General features: G+C 43.3%; 1 protein-coding gene across 2 annotated transcripts in view; it reads left to right on the top strand.

The window, feature by feature from the left end:
* dhx30 (DEAH (Asp-Glu-Ala-His) box helicase 30) overlaps window positions 1-18381 on the top strand; it is a 53079-nt gene that overhangs the window by 8352 nt on the left and 26346 nt on the right. For both annotated transcript variants that reach the window (XM_088396055.1, XM_088396053.1), the window contains exon 3: window positions 595-696. The gene's annotated coding sequence lies outside the window, so the exon portion shown is untranslated. The remainder of the gene's footprint in view (window positions 1-594; window positions 697-18381) is intronic.

Genomic DNA, 18381 nt, shown 5'->3' with positions numbered 1-18381 from the left:
AAATGAAACTACCGTAGTTTCCGCACGATAAGGCGCACCGGATTATAAGGCCCACCTTCAATGAATGGCCCATTTTAAAACTTTGTCCATACATAAGGCGCACCGGATTATAAGGCGCACCTTCAATGAATGGCCCATTTTAAATCTTTGTCCATACATAAGACATATACATTTGGCTCACAGGCCGGACTTTGGACATGCCTGCTGTAGTGGCTCAATATTGGTCCATATATAAGGCGCACCTGATTATAAGGCGCACTGTCGGCTTTTGAGAAAATTGGAGGTTTGTGGGTGCACCTTACAGTGCGAAAATACGGTACGTAACATGCTACATCATTTGCTGGCTAGCTAGTGTTAGCTCACTTTCATTAGTTTGCTAGCTAGTGTTCATTTGCTATAATTAGCTAGCTTTCTAATGTTAGATTGCTATCATCAGCAAATGTTAGTTTGCAAAATTAAGATTTTCCATGTCTCACTTTATTTGCTTTTTATGCTGTTGAGTAGCAGGTATGTTATTTATCAGGTTGCTGTGGTTACATGGAAGCTATCCCGTGGGGCTTACGGTGTGTGTGTGTTTGTGTTGCGTTTTGGTAGGTCAGTGAGGGAAATGTATCCAACGCTCGGATTCCGTGTGTGGGCCAAGTGTCGCTCAGGGAACGAGGCAGCCATGTTGACTGTTCAAAGATGCCACACCAGGTAGGCGATGACCTCAAGTGAAAAACAGAGAAGATGTCAGTCATCTCTCGCTTATGTGTTTTACTTATTAAACATTTGTTTATTCCTCTGGCTCGTGAATTTAATGTGGAAAGGAAACAAACTCTCTACTATCCACTAACGGTCATTGCCCGTTAGAATGACAGTGATGAATTGCTCTGAGCTTTAAAGTCAGTTAACCTCGACATTACCTCCACCAAGGGCGAAGTGGCATACCTCTGGAACTACTGTATGTGTTGGGTGTTGCCATATATATTATATATGTATAAATTACAGAACTAGTACTGTAGATAGAAAATAGGATTTTGTTTCAGCCACCTACAAAAAAAAAACAAAAAACACAAATTATGACATTGGAATTGTATGTCAATTTAGCACGGTAAATATTTGAAGTGCTAGAGCGACTTTGAAAGACAACCGCTCAGTCAGTGGGCAAAACACAACAAATACGGCATTATCTATGTTTTTTCATCTTTAAATATATCTTATCTAGAGTGACTTGTGCTTTCCAAATACAGACAAAACTCTTTCCTTTCTCTTGGGCTCAAGTACACATGCCTTCACTGCATCTGTCCACCATATTGTATTCATTAGGCCAGAGGAATAAATAATGAAGTCATGACATGGAAAACTATTGTACTTTAACCACATTTCATAGATGTCTTAAAGGATTGCTTAAATCAATTTTCAAGGTGGATAGTATTGTCATATTTTTGTCATGTTACAGCTGGAATTTAGATGAACCTTCCTTTACACACCATCTTTAAAGGCCATTTTAAATCAGTTTGCAAAGTGGCTAGCTCATGCGGTTATATTTTAGAATGTGGCACCTCTACTTTGGCCGAACGTTACTTTACATGCTATTTTGAAAGGCCATTTGAACAGATTATTATGATGGCTTTCAACCATTATCATATTGCAGCATTTAACAGCTGTACTTGAAAGAAAAGAAAGGGGCTTGAGGTAGAACCTTGTGGAACGCCAAAAGAATAGGGTTTGGTTTTCTTCTTCTTTTAACACCCCTTGTTGATGTGGCTTCTCCTGTTGAAATTTCTGTCAACAGCCTATTGAGCTAAGGTGTGGTTCCAATTTCAAAATTCTGTCCAACTATTTTACCAGAAAAATTTAGACACATTCCTAATTATATCATCAGGTATGCGGCTTTCGAGGTTCATCACTGTGACTGATACTCCAGTCACCAAAAGCACCTTTTTAGAGGCCCTTTTTCCTTGGTAACACATCTTCCAAACTTCCAAAGCAACACTTTCCTGCAAGTTTTGGCAATGCGGTGCTGAAACGGTCGGTATATTGCTGGAAAGCCAACCAATTCACTTCAGGCCAGCTCCTATTTTTGTCCACAAGTTGAGTTTTTGCTCAGTTTTTGTTAACTTTATGTTGAAGTGTGATATTTAGAAGTAACTTCTCAGTCAACACATAAAAGAAACTTTTGGTATTTGGATATTTGAACAGAGGAACCTTTTAATGTTACGGCACAACTATTGTTTGGCAGACGTTCCACGGTAAGTAATTGTAACGTTTGAATTCCGACATTTTTTGCATATTTTTCACAAAGTTTTCGTACCACATGAATGAATTTGCCGTCTAAATAATGAGGAGTTTTTGGGTTTATTTGAGGCTTTGGGTGTTGACCTGCCGCCTTCTTCTTTCCACGGTGGCCTGTCTTGTTCAAAGCTTTAATCAAACACACATCTGGATTGCATTGAGTGAGCTAATTACCATTTAGCCCACCACAGCGGCACTCAAATCACATTTTTTATGTTAATCATAATGAAATTGTTGTATTTATCTTCCTGCCCACCACAAGGTAAGATCGAATAGTATTGCCAGATATTATTTGACAACTTCATCTTTTGTATGTACCGTACAGTATATTTGTACATAGATGTACAAGCTAGAAACTTTTGACCTTACTCAAAATATTTATGCTCTGATGTCTGTTTCCAATATGGCACTGTAATGCAGTGTCAATACATATTAAATGTAACATGAGGGAGTACAAAAAGAAGAGGTTGGTTGGGGTCCTCAAATCTGAATTGCCCTGGTAGCGATCATACAGTAACACAATCATCGATTAACCGTTCAGAATTCCGATTAGTGATTCGCCGCGCCTTAATGCAAATGAGCTGGTTTCAAAACTTTTGTCCTTATAAGGGTAACTCCATTCAGACTCTCCAATTGCCGACATTGACAAAATTGGTTAGGCATTGGAAGAAATGCCCCACAATTATTCCCAATCACAAAAATTTTAAATATTCTGACTTCATCCTGATGGTCCGAGGTCTCGGCACTCTCTATATTTGGACTTGTTCACCATTTGGACATTCCTAGACCATCTGCTTTCCATAGTCATTATGTTCTGTTTTCACTCAAAATGACGTCTAGCTGTGTTGGTCTGTTTATTGTGGGACTTGAAAGTTATGTAAATGATCATTCAAATGATGATTTGATTTCAGTTAAAACAAAACAAAAAAAAAAGTAAAATACGAGCCAGGGAATCCGCCACCGTGATGTTCCTTGGTAATCCTGACATACAATTTTGTGGAAAATAATTCCGATTCTTTCTGACAATAGTTGCTGAGAATATAGTTTGTGGTATACATTATGTATTATTTTAAGTATTATTAGAGGCATGGGCGGAGCTAGGATTTTTTTCCTTGGTGGGGGGGGCATGGGGTAGCCAAGGATATCTCAGAAATCTTCAGAAAATGCAAAATAATAATATGGGGCTCGTGAGGAACAGGTGGAAATTCCCAGATAAATTGGAAAATACCCAAAACTCTATCTATCCGTCCTGGCACCAAGCATATTTTATAGGGGGGCAGTGCCCTCATAGCCCCTCTTTTAGCTCCACCAGTGTATACAGGCTATTAGCGAACGTTAAATATGCGCGCAAACTTGCAACTCCCGGTCGGCCGTAATCTCCGTTTCCAGTGGAGGCTGCTATTGCAGGCTATACTGTTCTCTAAAGCGTTTTCCTGATGAAGCACTTCATCCAGATGACGAGTGGGACCTTTCAAAAGAGGAAGCCTTTATCTCGACAGGGACAGCAGCTTCGGTCTGGAGAGCCTCACTCTGAACATCTTATCACGGGAAAAAGTAAAAAGAAGAAATATACTGCACTTGAATGACCTGTCTTCTCTCAAGTATTCCACCGTTCGGGCAACAGGACCAAATGTGTATTTTGCAATACACCATGCAAGGATTCAAGTGTGAAAATATCTGGCTTAGAGAGGCAGAAATTATTACCACTTGGACCGGGCTTCTAAAAAAAGATGAAAGCTTGCTTCTCGGTTAGCAAGATGGCCCCAAAAGCAGGTCGGCGGCACCATCACATGTTATCCAGCCCGTCTTCTAAAGCCTCAAGGTGAGACGGGTGAACAGAAACACATGTGACCCCAGCGCGATTTCACACCGCACAGTCGAGGAGGTCGTCTTCCATTCCATTCCATCGCCGTTTGTTTCGGGATGGCGCTTTGAACCGGCGGGCCAACGCTACGCTAACACCCTCGTAAACACCACATCAATCTTTCTCGGGATACCGGTATGCACGCAGCAAAATCTAATAATATGTACATTTTTGTCATTTTAGAAGTAAGCGAGTTGGCAAAACAAGCGTTTACGCCGAAGGGAGTCGTTTGATTTGATCGTGATTGATGTGGTGTATTAATCACAAAGCACATCGAACTTATTGTATGTTTGACTATGTCCTGAACAGGTAGCGATAGCATAAATCATCCGTTACACCCCCAACTTTAATTACTTTGAATGCAAGTTCATTGTCTATACAAATCAGCATTATTTAGTTTTCTGCCTTGATTTCACCATTAACTCATCAAGGATTGAGGTAAAGGGCCATTTTCGATTTTACTCGGGTTTTTTTCAAGCTCAACGCGTGCCAGCATGTTAGCAAGCCCATTTTTCGTTCCGCATTAACCGCAGTCATTTGTTTGATGAAAGGCATACGTAGGCTTGGATCTTCACGCCGGTGGTCATGACGATCAACGCCGTTCCTCCGCTCGAGGCGATGACCTTTGTCTTTCCTAGATTGTTTTAATTGTGGTGCGGTGCTGACGTCAAGAGGGAGCAGTTTGTCTGACGCCGCAACAGGGAGCGGCTCCTCAAACGTTTTCCATTGTCTCAAACGTAGTCGGCGATGAGAGTAGTTTACTCGGAGCCGCCCTGCATGGTGTCATTTGTGAGGCTTATATTGATAACATGCATTCGGCCGCCGCGTCGGGTTTAACGGCAACAAGAAATGATGCCATATGGAAGGCTCGGGCCAAGGGGAGTACGATTTCAGTTAAGTGAATCACCGACTGCGTTGCATGTGAAGTTTGCGTGACTCGTTGTTTATTGCCCGCGATAGGCTTCGTGACTGTCTGCCATCTCCGGTGCCAAGTTTGAGGCCACGCTCTTAAAATCTCTTTCGTTTGCCGTCACGAGTAAGTGGCTGTTTTTTTTTTTTTGTGGTGCGTTTCCCATATCCGCTTTATGTTCAGAACATCTAATACAGCCCATATTTATTTTTAAGCCATTCGCCCGTTTTTATCTCATGCAACCACCCCTGATCAAGAGTGGTAGTTCAAACCAAAATGGCCGACTTCCTGTTCAATTTCAGGCATTGGTTCTTGAGGCTTTTTCATGGATCTTCTTATGATATAAAAAAAAAAAAAAAAAGACCACCCTCATTCGCGTCTATTGTTGAAACCGGCCCGTTAAACTACTCACTGCCAATCAATGATGGCTCGTTATGGACAACACATCACGTCAACTGCATGGCTGTATTTTTATATTTATATTTTTATATGGAAATCAAAGGTACCACTTAGCAACCGTGGCAGGAACTCGATGTTATTTTGAGACATTACGAGGGCTAGTTATGTTGAGGGAGCGTCCTGGAAAGAACCCAAAGTTGCCCCTGAATGGCTGGCACCTTCGCTTAACGGATGTAATTTGTCATGCAGAATTTAACGATGTTTTTTTTTTTTTTTGCGTGTACGTTTTATCATGTCGGAGTGGATGAGCAAGACAGATCTGCGCGCCGGTATTCTGTGAGGAACGCCAAGCGCTGAGCATGTAAATGTGTTTAGCAGATCCACGCTGCAGCTCTGTGACTCATTCACAAGTGTAACATGTCGGCTTTAAAAAGGAAAATTCGACTTTTCAATGAATGAATTTGGGAACCCTTCCCCTGCCAATACAAACCTTTTTACTTTTACGACCACCGCCAATCAAATTTACAAGAGAAATTCCCAGATCACCTGAACCCGACCTTTAAAAGAACCAGACCGGGAAGATGCTGTTTCCTAAAATTTCACGACAACTATATTTTTCCGACCACAAGTAATACATGATTTACTTCAACGTGCTCACTTGTTGCAGTATTTTTTTTTTTCTGGACCAAAGAACTAATCATAAATAAACCTCAGGATATTTGGACAAAAGTATTTGACAACTGGGACAGCATTAGTTCTGCTCTTCCCTTGCCATTGTGCCACCTTATTCCGAGTGATTGGTTTCAGGCGACAGTGACGGTCAGACTGGGCGATGTTCAGACAAGCAACAATTACGGTCCCGTCCGTCCGAGGTGGGTGTGTGTGTGGGGGGGGTGATCATCATTGCAATACCAGGCCGACTGTATATACTTTCCCACAGCCTGTCCCCTGCCCGCTGGGAAAGGCGATGCTATCTGCTGACAAGTGTTTACCTCAAGCGTCACAAGATAAACTTCAAGCAAAAAAAACTGAAATGATGGTCGAGCGCACGCAGATGGAGACGTGGGCGAGCGCCCCGGTGACTTGTCATCCATTACCAATCCCGGTGATTTTTTTTTCTTTCTTCTTCTTGTTCATTTGAGATGACTGTGAAATCCCACACAAGTCAATATTATCTACAAACTGATTTAGCTAATCCAAACAGTGACCCGCCCCTGTGATAGGACGTAATTACACACGGTCTTCCGACCAGTCCGTTGCTCAAATCCCAAGTTTGCGGCAAATTTTGTCGGAGCTCGTAAACCTTTTGATATTTACTCATTCGACTGGAACCATAAGTCAAGGTAGGCGTGATGAGACTTGAGCTGATCTTAAGGTAAGTTTGGGTTCAGATCAGGAGGTCACATCCTTCAGTATTTGTCAAGTTGATGTAGTGCTGGCAGCGCGAGGGAAAAAGGCCGCAGGATGTCGAGCCTCGAGCTCGCACTTTGCAGAATGTTGTTTTCTTTGGGCGCGCGGCGAATCTCGAACGGCATATTTTTGCTCCTTCCTGTATGAATTTCATATTTGCATGGGAGAAAAAAACGCTTTCTTGTGTGTTTGGATTTCCATTGTGTGGACAACATAAAGGTCTCTGGGATGGGATGTGGGAAAAGGGAGTGTGCACTTTTGCCTAAGTGCATGTTTTGAAGTCTGTTTGACAGCCTTGGTCAGCGGCTGATGTCAGAACATACTTGGAGTCGACTTCACTCAAAGAAGGCGGGAAACCAGCGAGAGGTCTGCTACTGCGCAAATCCCACAATATAAAAATGTGGCCTGCCTCCAGGCCATACTGTGTTTAATCATTACACAAAGCCAAGTGAGAAATTCATTTTGAGTAATAAAAAGTGACACCAAAGCCCAAAGTTGATGAAGAGTTTCTATCATGTGGATCGTAAAATGATTTGGAAACCATACTGCCCATTTGCCAGGACAAAATGCGGGCAAAGAGAAATTGTATTCTCCAACGAAGCAGGACATTAACACAACGGGATTTCCTCAAACGGAAAATTAGAAGCTGAATCGATGATTTATAGTCCATCCATTCGTTTTCTGAACTGGTCCCCTGTCAGTCAACCATTCACAATTCGAGTCACGCTGATGATCTGCAGTGAACCTAATATGCAGTTTTTGGAATGTGGAAGGAAGCCAGAGTACATGGAAAAATCCCACAGAAGCATGAAGAAAACATGCAAAATTCACTTCGAGAGCCAAGAATCTAACCAAGAACTCCAAAACTGAAAGGCAGAAGTCTCAAACCGCGAGGCCACTATGCTGCCCTAATCCTTACCGTTTGAACTTTATTGTCGTTTCGAAACCCGATGAGCAGATCCAGGAGAGTCTGATAAAAAACCGGACACCCGGGCACCGGACTCATCATTCAACTAAAAGAACATACAAAGAACCAGACGACCCGACTGATGGACAACCCAGCACGGCGGTTTGAAGACCTTGAAAACTGAAGATGTCCTGCCGAGCTGCCAGAAAGCAGCAGGTTCTTTGTCCATCCGTCAACGGCGAGGTGCATAAATAACCCCTCTGGCATACGTGCAGACACCGAGTCCTTCGTACTATGCGGAAACCGAGCCAAATAGCCTCGCTGGAGCCCGAAAGTACCAGAACGGGTCAACAGAAAAATTTCAGCAGGTGCTCTGCTGCTTACAGAGTCAAAAATGTGAAATATTTGCCTCTGAAAAAAAAAAATGTGTTGGCAGGAAAGCTTGGGAGCTACAAATAAGATAGTGATTGGAGTCTACCTAGTTTTTTTTTTGTCAGCTATTGACAGACTGTTGATGAATGATGTGCTTTCTCTACCATTATAAATGGCGGGACTGGAAGTCATGACCTTTATTGAAGTCCTTGGCTACATGCAGGGTGTTGCCTCCAGATAAAATCCCACACATTCCCATTCTCCTATTCTTCTCCTAGTTCCTATTGCATTTTTCCGTCTTCAAGTGTCCCGAGTATAAGGTGTTTAATAAGTGTTCACATTTCCTCCGTGAGAGGAAATAATAAATCCGGCCTCACTATTTCAATAAACAAACGTGTACTACAATCCTCTCAACGACTAATGAGAGAAAAGTGTGTTTGGCATATGGCGTGTAACGTGGATTCGCCAGATGCCGGTAGTCTGTTGTTGAGACAAGGAGTGTGTCTTGGCGTGACGCGAGGCGGTTCCAAATTGAGCCTGAACTCGGCAGGCGTGATTTTTCTAGCTGGAGTCACGGATTAAAGGAGCGTGATGTGAAAGAGGTTAAGCTTAGCGGTTGGTCCAGTTGCTCCAGTCATTGTATTATGATTTTTTTCCAGCACGTCCCATCCTTCCAGAATTTTCCACAGTCCAGAAAATACCCTGTTTTCAATCAAAACTAATGTCACAAATGTACATGTGTCAAACAAAGTGCTAGCTAATACCGAGGAAAACAATAGCAAGCTCTTTCACGTTTATTAACAAAACTCCCATTTTCAAAAGTCTACCCTCTGGGTTTCCTGTCTTGGCATCAAAGTGCCGAGTCAGCAGCACAAGGTTGAATGTCATCCTCAAGGATTCCACAGCGCCCTGGAAACTTGCCCACCGATTTCAGCCGCCAGACATGAGGATCCCTGACCGGAGTGGAAAAGACAATACGAGTACAACATGGCATGGGAACGTCTCAACTATCCGCTTCTCCATCGCTGGTGTTCAAGGAGGGAATCCCCGTTTACAACCTGCCACAAGAGGGAACTGCCCCTCATCCTGTATATCCTTCCTGTGCCCCTTTAGACCCCCATCCCCTCCAAGCTTCACCAAAGTGGAAAAATGATGGTACCGTATCATATTTCCGTGCAATGTCAGTTTCTGTACATACTCCAAAAGGGAAAGGAATTTTCCATGAGAGTAAGCAGACTAGGGAATTTCGCCTTCCTCATTACATAGAATATGGTATCACTTAAAAGCATTAGGCACTGACTTATATCAGATTTATATCCTCATAAACGCTACATCATAATCAATCAGTTAATAGTGGTGGGATTGGTTCTACCAGATGCGGTACTAGATTGAATTGGGCCACCGTTTAATCTGCTGTTATCTTTGTGCTAAGTCTTTGACATCTTTAGGTGGCAATTTGTTTGGTGTCCTATTCTTGGTCGCGCATCTGAATAGTGACTTGCTTACGTCCGGGCGAATTACGTCACACTGTCGAAACGGGTCTTAAGGGCTTGAACCATAGGATAAACCCGGATTCAAAAGTGAGAGGGGATTTTGGTTTTGAATTAGGGGTTCCAAAGAGCTTGAGTCCCTGGGAATCTTCAAAGACCAGGTTGGATATGTCTCCATATTCCAGCCCTTAACTCTTGATGTCTTTAGTCTCTTAATCCTTCTGCGTTTGACTCATCGGTGTGCCGACGCAAATTAGACGAGGATGTTATCCAAGGCCAGATAATCCTGATTGGTCTTAGATATTTAGGAAAATGGGTAAAACAACATTTGAAATGAAATTCCTTCGCACTTGTTCGGCCAATGTTGCCAACAAACAAATGAAAAACCACCACCACAGTGGAGGTAAAAATAACTTTCATTGTAGCAGGGGGTCAAGTTATATAAGGGTCGAAACGGGGCTTCAATCCTATCTTTTCTGCCAAGATCTACACGGGTCCCACACAAAGTCTTAAATGCCCGTGGGAGGTCACAAACACCAGTCGGACCTTGTGGGGCTCTCTCTTTTGTTCGATTGAGTTTAGGAATTTTGCTTTGCAAGCCTTTGCCCGTTCCACTCTATAAGGGTGCAGCGCCGGTGGCTTAGGCCGCTGGTGGCACCTGTCTCCTCTTCAGCGCCAGGCCGGGGAGACTGCCCAGCTAGTCTTGATCCCCACACTAATTGTTTTCAAAGCAAGCAGGATTTATATCGCACTAATGCAGGCGCCAGTGGCACCCCTGCCTCCCCCTGCAACCCACCCCCTAAGGGAATTGCTTCTCCCTCTCAATTGGTGACCAGAGATTGTTGCAGTGGGCACCACAGAAGCATCTCGCTAGCTGATTGGATTTTGTATGCTATCTACAACCAAAACGGCAAAACAAGGCGCAGACCTCCAACAATCCTAAATGAGTTTTTCTGACTCATTTGACTGCTACTTAGCCTCGACAGTGTTCCAGTCCTGTGGGTGGCTAACCAACAAACTGACCAAAGAACTAACCAATAACCTAACGATAGGACTCAACAATCAACTCAGCAAAAATTGGCAATGTTTTACCACTATTAAAGGAATTTCCACCAGAAAATGTCACACAATTGCAGCGTCGCTGTGAAAGATTCGCAACGTATCCTGAAATTATTAACTTAGCGAGCCAGATTCATGCCAAGATGATGCCACATCCAGGAAGTTTTTTTTTTTTTTAAATATTATGATTTAGTGGAGCATAGAAAAGCACACTGAAACTTGAGGCATGTCATTCTCATACAGTGGCCTGTTCTCTACTCTGTCTTTGCGTAGCGCAGGAGTCACTCTGGATCATTAATTTCATAGGCTAGTCCCTCGAGGCCTTGTGCATTCTTTGATGGTTTCTGCACTTAACATTCCACATGTACTTTTGGTCATTCTCACGCATGATGTGAGCGACAAATAAGTCACATCCAATGCTGTGTGCATTGGATTGCCTTATTGGTGAGGAAGTCAAGAGGAGGAGAGTTCCACTGTGGTAAAGTCCAAGTATGAGCTGAACTGTTGACCTGGGAAGCGCAAGTCATTTTGGACTTTTACTCATTGGCAGCTAAAATGGGATTCAGTATAAATGGACTGGCAAACCTCAAGATTGTTCATTCGTGCCTCCGCAATACCAGGAGTATTGGAATTTTTTAAAACCTTTTGCAAGTTGTCAATAATGAGTCTGGTAAATGTACTTCAAGGGTCCCATCACTGCCTGCAGGTAAAAAAGCCTCGCAGCCTGATTTGCTCGACATCCCAGAGGAATCCTAAAGAAAACAAGTCATCATGTTTGACCTTTGCTCAGACTCTTGTAGCAACAGGCTCCCCTTACGACTCATATCGACTTCCACTGGAGTACAAACAAAAGCCGAGTAAGAGTAACTGAACGCAGGTTAGCTTTGGTAAGGGAAAACTCACAATTATCAATCAACTTCCTGGTCGACAACCCAATGACCAACCGACCGATAATCAACCAACCTAGCAGACGACAATCTAGCAACCAGCGTCCAAACAACAGCTCGATTTGAAAAGTCACCACTTTCTAACCCGCAGCGAGTGGACAGAATGGTACTGCCAGGGTAGAAGCCCATTACAACTGATTTTATAAATATTTAGGCTTAGCTGCATTGAGCTGATTTGGGTACTTTACTCTGCTGCTGTGCCATGAGCACTTGAGTCGCAATCTGCTTAATTCGTACGGTGCCACCCCGCGCGCCTTTCACATTCCCTTGCGATAATATAGGTGCCTGATTGTACACTTACGTCACCGCGGCGCCATTTTCTTTCAATTTCACACGGCCGTTCGTGCCGACTCCGCTTCCGTCATCTGTTTAGTAATCGACGTTTAACAATTGATGCGGGAAGCCCGAGACCGGAGCACCTCTGGAACTCGTGAGTAATGGACGAGAAGGTGGTGTGATGCCAAGCGATTGTGGCCAGACGGCGGAGATGTTGTGGCCAAGGACGAGGCTGCGTTCTCAGGGTGAAGTGGAGTCATCCCTGTGGTTCCCTGAGAGAACAATTACTGGAAGATTAAAAAGTAGAAAGCACGATGAGCGCTGTAAAGAGTTGAAACAGAGACGTTTGTTTTTCCACTAAACGCTTGGCTCACTGTGAGATTTTGGACATTTTTGTGGGGCTCCATCGAAACGAGGATGTAGACAAAGTGACTGTGGTTCGTCTTTGATGCTGAGCCCAAGGCGCTGGCTCGGACTTGGATTCTATCACAGAATTAACCCAAATGGGTGTGTTTCATACCAGGGCTCGGATAATTTGTAGGCAACCAAGAGATTTGATCTATTTCAATAAAGAGTTGACGTCTTTGCTTGCAGATCAAGGAAGCTCACAGTTTGGACCACAAATGATCATGCTGATATGTTTGCGAAGTAAAACGGGTTGCCAGCAGACATTCGTTAGTCGCCACGAACAAAATGTGGGCCACGGATCAAAACCCAAATATGGCAGTCTCAAGTACTATCGGTCTTGCTCAAATCGTTGTCGACGCCACCGTTCTACCAACTCCCCCGTCAATCTGCTAGCAGGCAAAGACTACCTTCTCTCTAGCTAGCTAGCGATTTATTTGTAGCAAGCTAGGCAGTGAATCCATCATACCCGCGCACCTGTAATCGAAATAAAAATATTCCATATTGATTGGCACCTTGTGGAGGCATTTATCTAACAAAATGTTTAGCATTGTGGCCGTAATGGCTAAAGTAACCAAAATATTCGAATCGCCTCTCAGCACGCTGCATTACACTGAAGAACCACTGAGCAAAGTGGTCACACAAGTATTATGTTGTGTTTTCCCTCATCACTGTCTAGTGTTTCACATTGAGGTCGAGCGGCATCGAGAAAACTGCGGCCCGCCGGAGAATGGAGCCATTGATTCCCCAGAGGAATCATTTTAGCGGAGGGTGTGTTTAGCGCGGTGCAAGAGAGGGAGCTATTAGCCGCTTCTCCAGCGCTGTCATCCATGACTCTAGAGAGCCCCGACGTGTCATGTGCAAAACAGCTTCAGATAGAACCTCCAAAAATTCATCTTGCCTCTACATGCAAACTACCAAGCGATGGCGTCATGAGTGCTTTGCATCGGAATTCCTGTCCTCTCAGGAGAAAGTGGTCCATCATTACCTCCTCCTCCGCACTCCCCCACCCCACCTTTTCCCGTTTCAGCACCCCACCGAGCTAAGATATCAGCTAACACATGATCCTCTTAGGCCTGAACACTGATAGCCAGCGAGGGGCTCGAGCCAAGGCTACGGAGTAAAACAGACATCGGCGTTTAGTCAGATAAGACTTCGCGCGTTGATCAGCCCCGAGTGTTAAAAATGTGCTTTCAGGCATTTCTTCCAAATTGCGCTGAGCCGTTCCCAAACCGTCCTGCATTAGATTCAATGCTTATAGGCAATTTTGCATTGTATCCCCCCCCCCCCGAAAAAAAGTTTTATTATTTATATCAATTTTTGGAAAGGCCGATCCATCAGCACATTTCATCAGTCAACCTTGTGTCCAATTTTAGATTCATTAAGTTTTTATCAGCTCAAAGCTGATAAGATCCAGGGTCAGCAGCCATTATCCCGACATCACAGAATATCAGGTGACGTCCCGTCCGCGTTGCCCACCAAGAGCGGACTTTTCAAGAATATTTCTTTGTATTTCTTGGCTCACACCGGCCAGCCCTGTATCAACAAAGGAAGCCAAACCCTCTACAGCTTTTTATGATTAAGTACAACAAAGTCAGGAGTTTCTTTTTTTTTTTTAATTCCATCGTTGTTGCCAAGAAATCCTATATCATTTCAACAAGCCAAAACACAACGTATGGAATTACATTAGCGCTAAATAAAAAAAACGAAGCGAACGTAGCATTCCGCAGGTACCCTTTTTTCTTCGCAGCTGCTCTGGACCTTTTTTTTATTTTTATAAATCATGTGGCTGGGAGCACAGGCACTAGCAAAACATGTACCTGAACTTTCAATTAGTTACCTAAACTCCTTCCCGTTGCCAGCACGTTGCATTGCTAGCCAAGTCCTAGAAAGACCTCTGTGACTTTAAATGTGACCCCTCACTGTGACATCATTACTAGTGATGTCATTAGTCCCAAAAGTCAGTGCACAGTGCTCGGGGTACCCACTAACTGTCAATCAGGCCGAATAGTTTCCAAGTATTTCCCACAGGTTTTGCTGCATTTCAAAAGTTTAATCTCTGGTGAATGCCATTGCAAGGTCGCAGATAAAACAGCCAATCCAAATGATAAATAAGTTTGTTTAATGCGTTGGCCATCTTGAATACACCACAGGAGATTTTCAATCTTTTTTTTTTCGGGGTCATTTTAAAATTTCTGCGTTTTTAAAAATGAAAGTCCCAGAATGGCCTGAATCAACCTTAGAGGTTTCACTACGTATTTTCTGTCAATGAATAAATAAAACAAAACACTTAATAAAGTCTAAACCTGCTTTCTGCCTGAACGAAGCGTCCTGCTTTTTCAATCAACAAACCTGTAACAACAAACCGAGCAAGAAAGCAAAGCGAGCATGTCAGTGGACAGCTGTGCATGATTCCAGGAGGCAATACGTACACGTGTGTGTATGTTGAACTCAAGTGCCACAGGTCATTTTCCAGAAAAACACACCTGCTTTAGAATGAATTATGTTGCTTGGCCAAAGCGACAAGTGGAGTAATTACAGCTTACATGCGGGCAGATCAGGTGTTTGTTTTATTCATTTGCAGCCAGTTAAGAGCCAAAGTGTCACTTCCCTTGTGAAAAGTGAGAAATTATGGATTTAATGTACTATACTTCATGTGGGTCCAGTTTAAAGTGTTCAGCTCAACTTTGAAAAAATGCCTTGCTAGGTGCTGCTGTTTTGGTTAGCAACAGAAATCAAATGAGCCCAGCAAGTTTGGAACTTTTTAAGGTCCGAGTCGGATTCGATGCTACTAACCTAGTCATCCATCAACACATGTTGCGGTACTTAGGAATTATTCTCATGCCCTGCTTTCTCTTGTGGTAATTTTACCAGTCTCTCAACGAGCCCCGCGAACGTAATTGAAAACACAAGCTTGAAGAAACAGTAGTTTCACTGACATAAGGAATGTTCCTTTGTCCCCCTAGACGAGTCGACTACACTCACGCCGTCGTGTTTTAACACGTTCCAAGAATTTGTGCATCTTGTCCGCGGGTCAAGCAGTTTGACAGTGCGCCCTCTCGTTCTATCACTATCTTGAAAATGAGATCATTGCTGTGGTTCTTGGTGTTGACATCGCCGTGGCAACAGTGCTCTAATTTAATTTGCGTTTACTGACCAAATTTGTATACAGCGGAATTTTTGGAGTTCACAGGCCCTGGGGGTGTACAATTTGGAATTGGACAAAAAAAAAAAACAAGCCTCAAAAGTTTAACGGTTAATTAAATGCATCATTTGCTGTTTTGGGTGTGGGGGCCGTTTTGTGGCTTTTATGCGACATTCCAAAAGAAGGAGAAGAAGTTCAAGTTAAATGAGTTGTTAACTTTAGCAATACGTCAGGAATTTTTGAGGAAAGTCGCAGAAAAATATCAAAGGAACATTGGCATGTGTTTCGCTTTGGCCTTTTTGTGACTTTTCCAGAAGGAGCTGATGAGGAGAAAAATACGAGAGCAGAAGAAAAAATGACGTGAAGTCTGGTTGTACATTTAGTAACTTCAATGAAACCTCTCGAGTTGTTCTGTGGCTATTTAAACTTGTATGATGATAAAAAAAAGACTTCATACAATTAATTTCATTTTTTTTTTTTTACTTGATAAAAAAATTAACACATAAATTAATTTATGGTCATTTTTGCATGATTTTTTTCCCGGTGTATAAATGTAATATCAAAATATAACTTTTTTTTTTTTTTTTGACAAATTGGATGATGCCGGTTTCCTACGGGAAAAATTATTTGAAAGCCCAAACAAAGATTGAATGTTTTACTGATTGTCTCAAAGGCATACATAAAAGTTAGTCTAAAGAACTTAAGGACTCTTATTTCAGTTTCCTCTTCAAATTCCCCCTTTTGTCCAATAAAAGCGACATTCCAACTTTCCCACAATCTCCTCTCCATGTATCCGACCGACTCCAATTGAAACTTAAGTCTCTGCTGGCTTCTGGCCAGCGTGTTAACTCCAACTAAATCAATGGATTAGCTATTTAGCCCAACCCCACTACACAAACACGCTCACGCACTCGCTCCAATACAACACGGCCGCCGCCGCCGCCACGACCGATGCTAATCTGGAAGCTCGGTCCAAGAAATGGCCAGATTCTCACAAAAACGGTGAGCGCTCTGTCCTTGTCGCCAGCCCCACCGAGAGGCGCACGTTGAATGCGGCCACGGACCCTCGACAAAACTTTAGGGAATTTAATTCAGCTCGTCACAAAGGCCGCAAGGGTGGGAATCGACCCGAAGCAAACCGTCTTGCATTTACGACGAGGATTAAACTATCTCCTCAGCTTGCATTCCCACACAAGTTCACAAGTTTCTATTTTGTTTTTCTTAATCCTTGCCAAGATGATGGAAAGGAAGGGAAAATGCTGAAACGGGTCGCGATGTGTGTACCCGTTCGAATTAAGTCGTTTTGGTGCCTGCAGTCAGCTCAGTTCGTGACACAATTTCATCTTCTTACCGTGCCGATTATTTTTTTCAAAATGAGCTCAACATTCTTATCATAGGTGTTCGACCTCTAGCAGCATCACCCGCCACTGTCCTAGCACGCTCTACATGGTCGCCAGGTCAGAGGCGCCGGGTCTAGACCCGGTGCCATGTATCCTAATCACATAAGCACACAGGCTAATCCTGAGGACAGCTGGGGAATCTTTACTGCACAATTGAGGCATGAGCTGGACATCCACTTCACTAGCTGTCTCTGTTACCCCCCGAGGGGCTTTGAGCAAGACCCCCCCACCCCATTCCTCCCTCCCCAACGACATGCAACTTATTTCCCTGCCAGACAGCGTGTGTGGTGGCCTGAGGGTTAGCGCAGCTGCCGATAGAAACTTCCAGGTCATCCTGCATCATGATATCCCTCGTGTTGTTTTAGCATCAAGATTTATCCGGGTAATTAAAAAGTCGTACATCACCGACGCGTAAAACGGGCGGTGTTGATGGAAATGTCACTTTGACAATTGTTGACGGCAGCTCCATAGCACTTAGCGTATTCACGGTTGTCTAATTTTATACTTGATGGGTTATTTGTATACGAGAGATTCAAAAGAGACACGAATATGTCCATTTCAAACATCCGACGTATCTGTCAGACTTCTAGCTCTGTTAGACAAATTAAAGCATTCACGTCCATGGAGATTAGGATGAATAATGGAGTAATAGGAGGAAGTGAATACAAATGTTTCTAACCCTGCACCTCTGCTGGCAGCCTCTTAGAGCCTCCGCTGCCAAAATCACAGGCGTCACCCCAATTTTTCGAAAGACCACAATGGGGTCTCTGGAGCCTCTTCCGGCCTGTCGGGCCAAAGCGAGGAACTCGCATGCTCCATTATTATTTATTGATTTTGTTTGTTTGTCATGTTTCAACGAACTGCACGATTTACGTTTATGGAAGTCTCCAGTTGGAAACGCAGCATTGTGAAAAACGAGCTTTGTCATGCGAAGCGGACATTTTTATGACTCAGAGCGAGTGTTGAAAACCTCCATTATCCGGCTCCGGCTTGCGGGGAGGCCCTTAAAGACTCGGTCCCTCGTGGGCGGCGTCCAAAATTGAGCTGTTCACTTCTGCCAGTGAGAAATAGTTTTTAATGGCCTAACATCTATCTCAGAAAGCCATTTAAGATTTAGTGCAGCCTCTCTGCTGTTTCATAATCACCGTTTTTAACAGAGCATCTAAAATGCATACAAAGATTGTTGCTTAAAAAGTAAATCAAATTCCCAAACGTAGTTTTAACAAAGGAGATAACATGAAATTTAGCGGCATGCTAGGAGTTAGCCATTAAGCTACATGCTAGTTACTCTCGTTATTATGATACTTTTACACAGCAACACGTTTCAGTTTATGTATGTTTGTGTATGTTTTTTTAGGGGGGTGAAATGACAGGTGCTTGGTTACAATTAAAAATAGTTGTAAACACTGAAAAGCTTGAAAGTCAAGAACAGGAAAGAAGTAAGGAAGTGACATCCCCCGATGGACTCGATGCACTCTTTCCTGAGAGAGAACCTTTTTGACTTTGTTTCCCTGCCTTCA

Source organism: Syngnathus floridae, chromosome 14 (assembly GCF_059516105.1).
Source record: "Syngnathus floridae isolate MCC-2025c chromosome 14, RoL_Sflo_1.0, whole genome shotgun sequence".
In the NCBI taxonomy this organism is placed as follows: domain Eukaryota; kingdom Metazoa; phylum Chordata; class Actinopteri; order Syngnathiformes; family Syngnathidae; genus Syngnathus; species Syngnathus floridae.
This window is presented reverse-complemented; position numbering and strand designations above follow the sequence as displayed.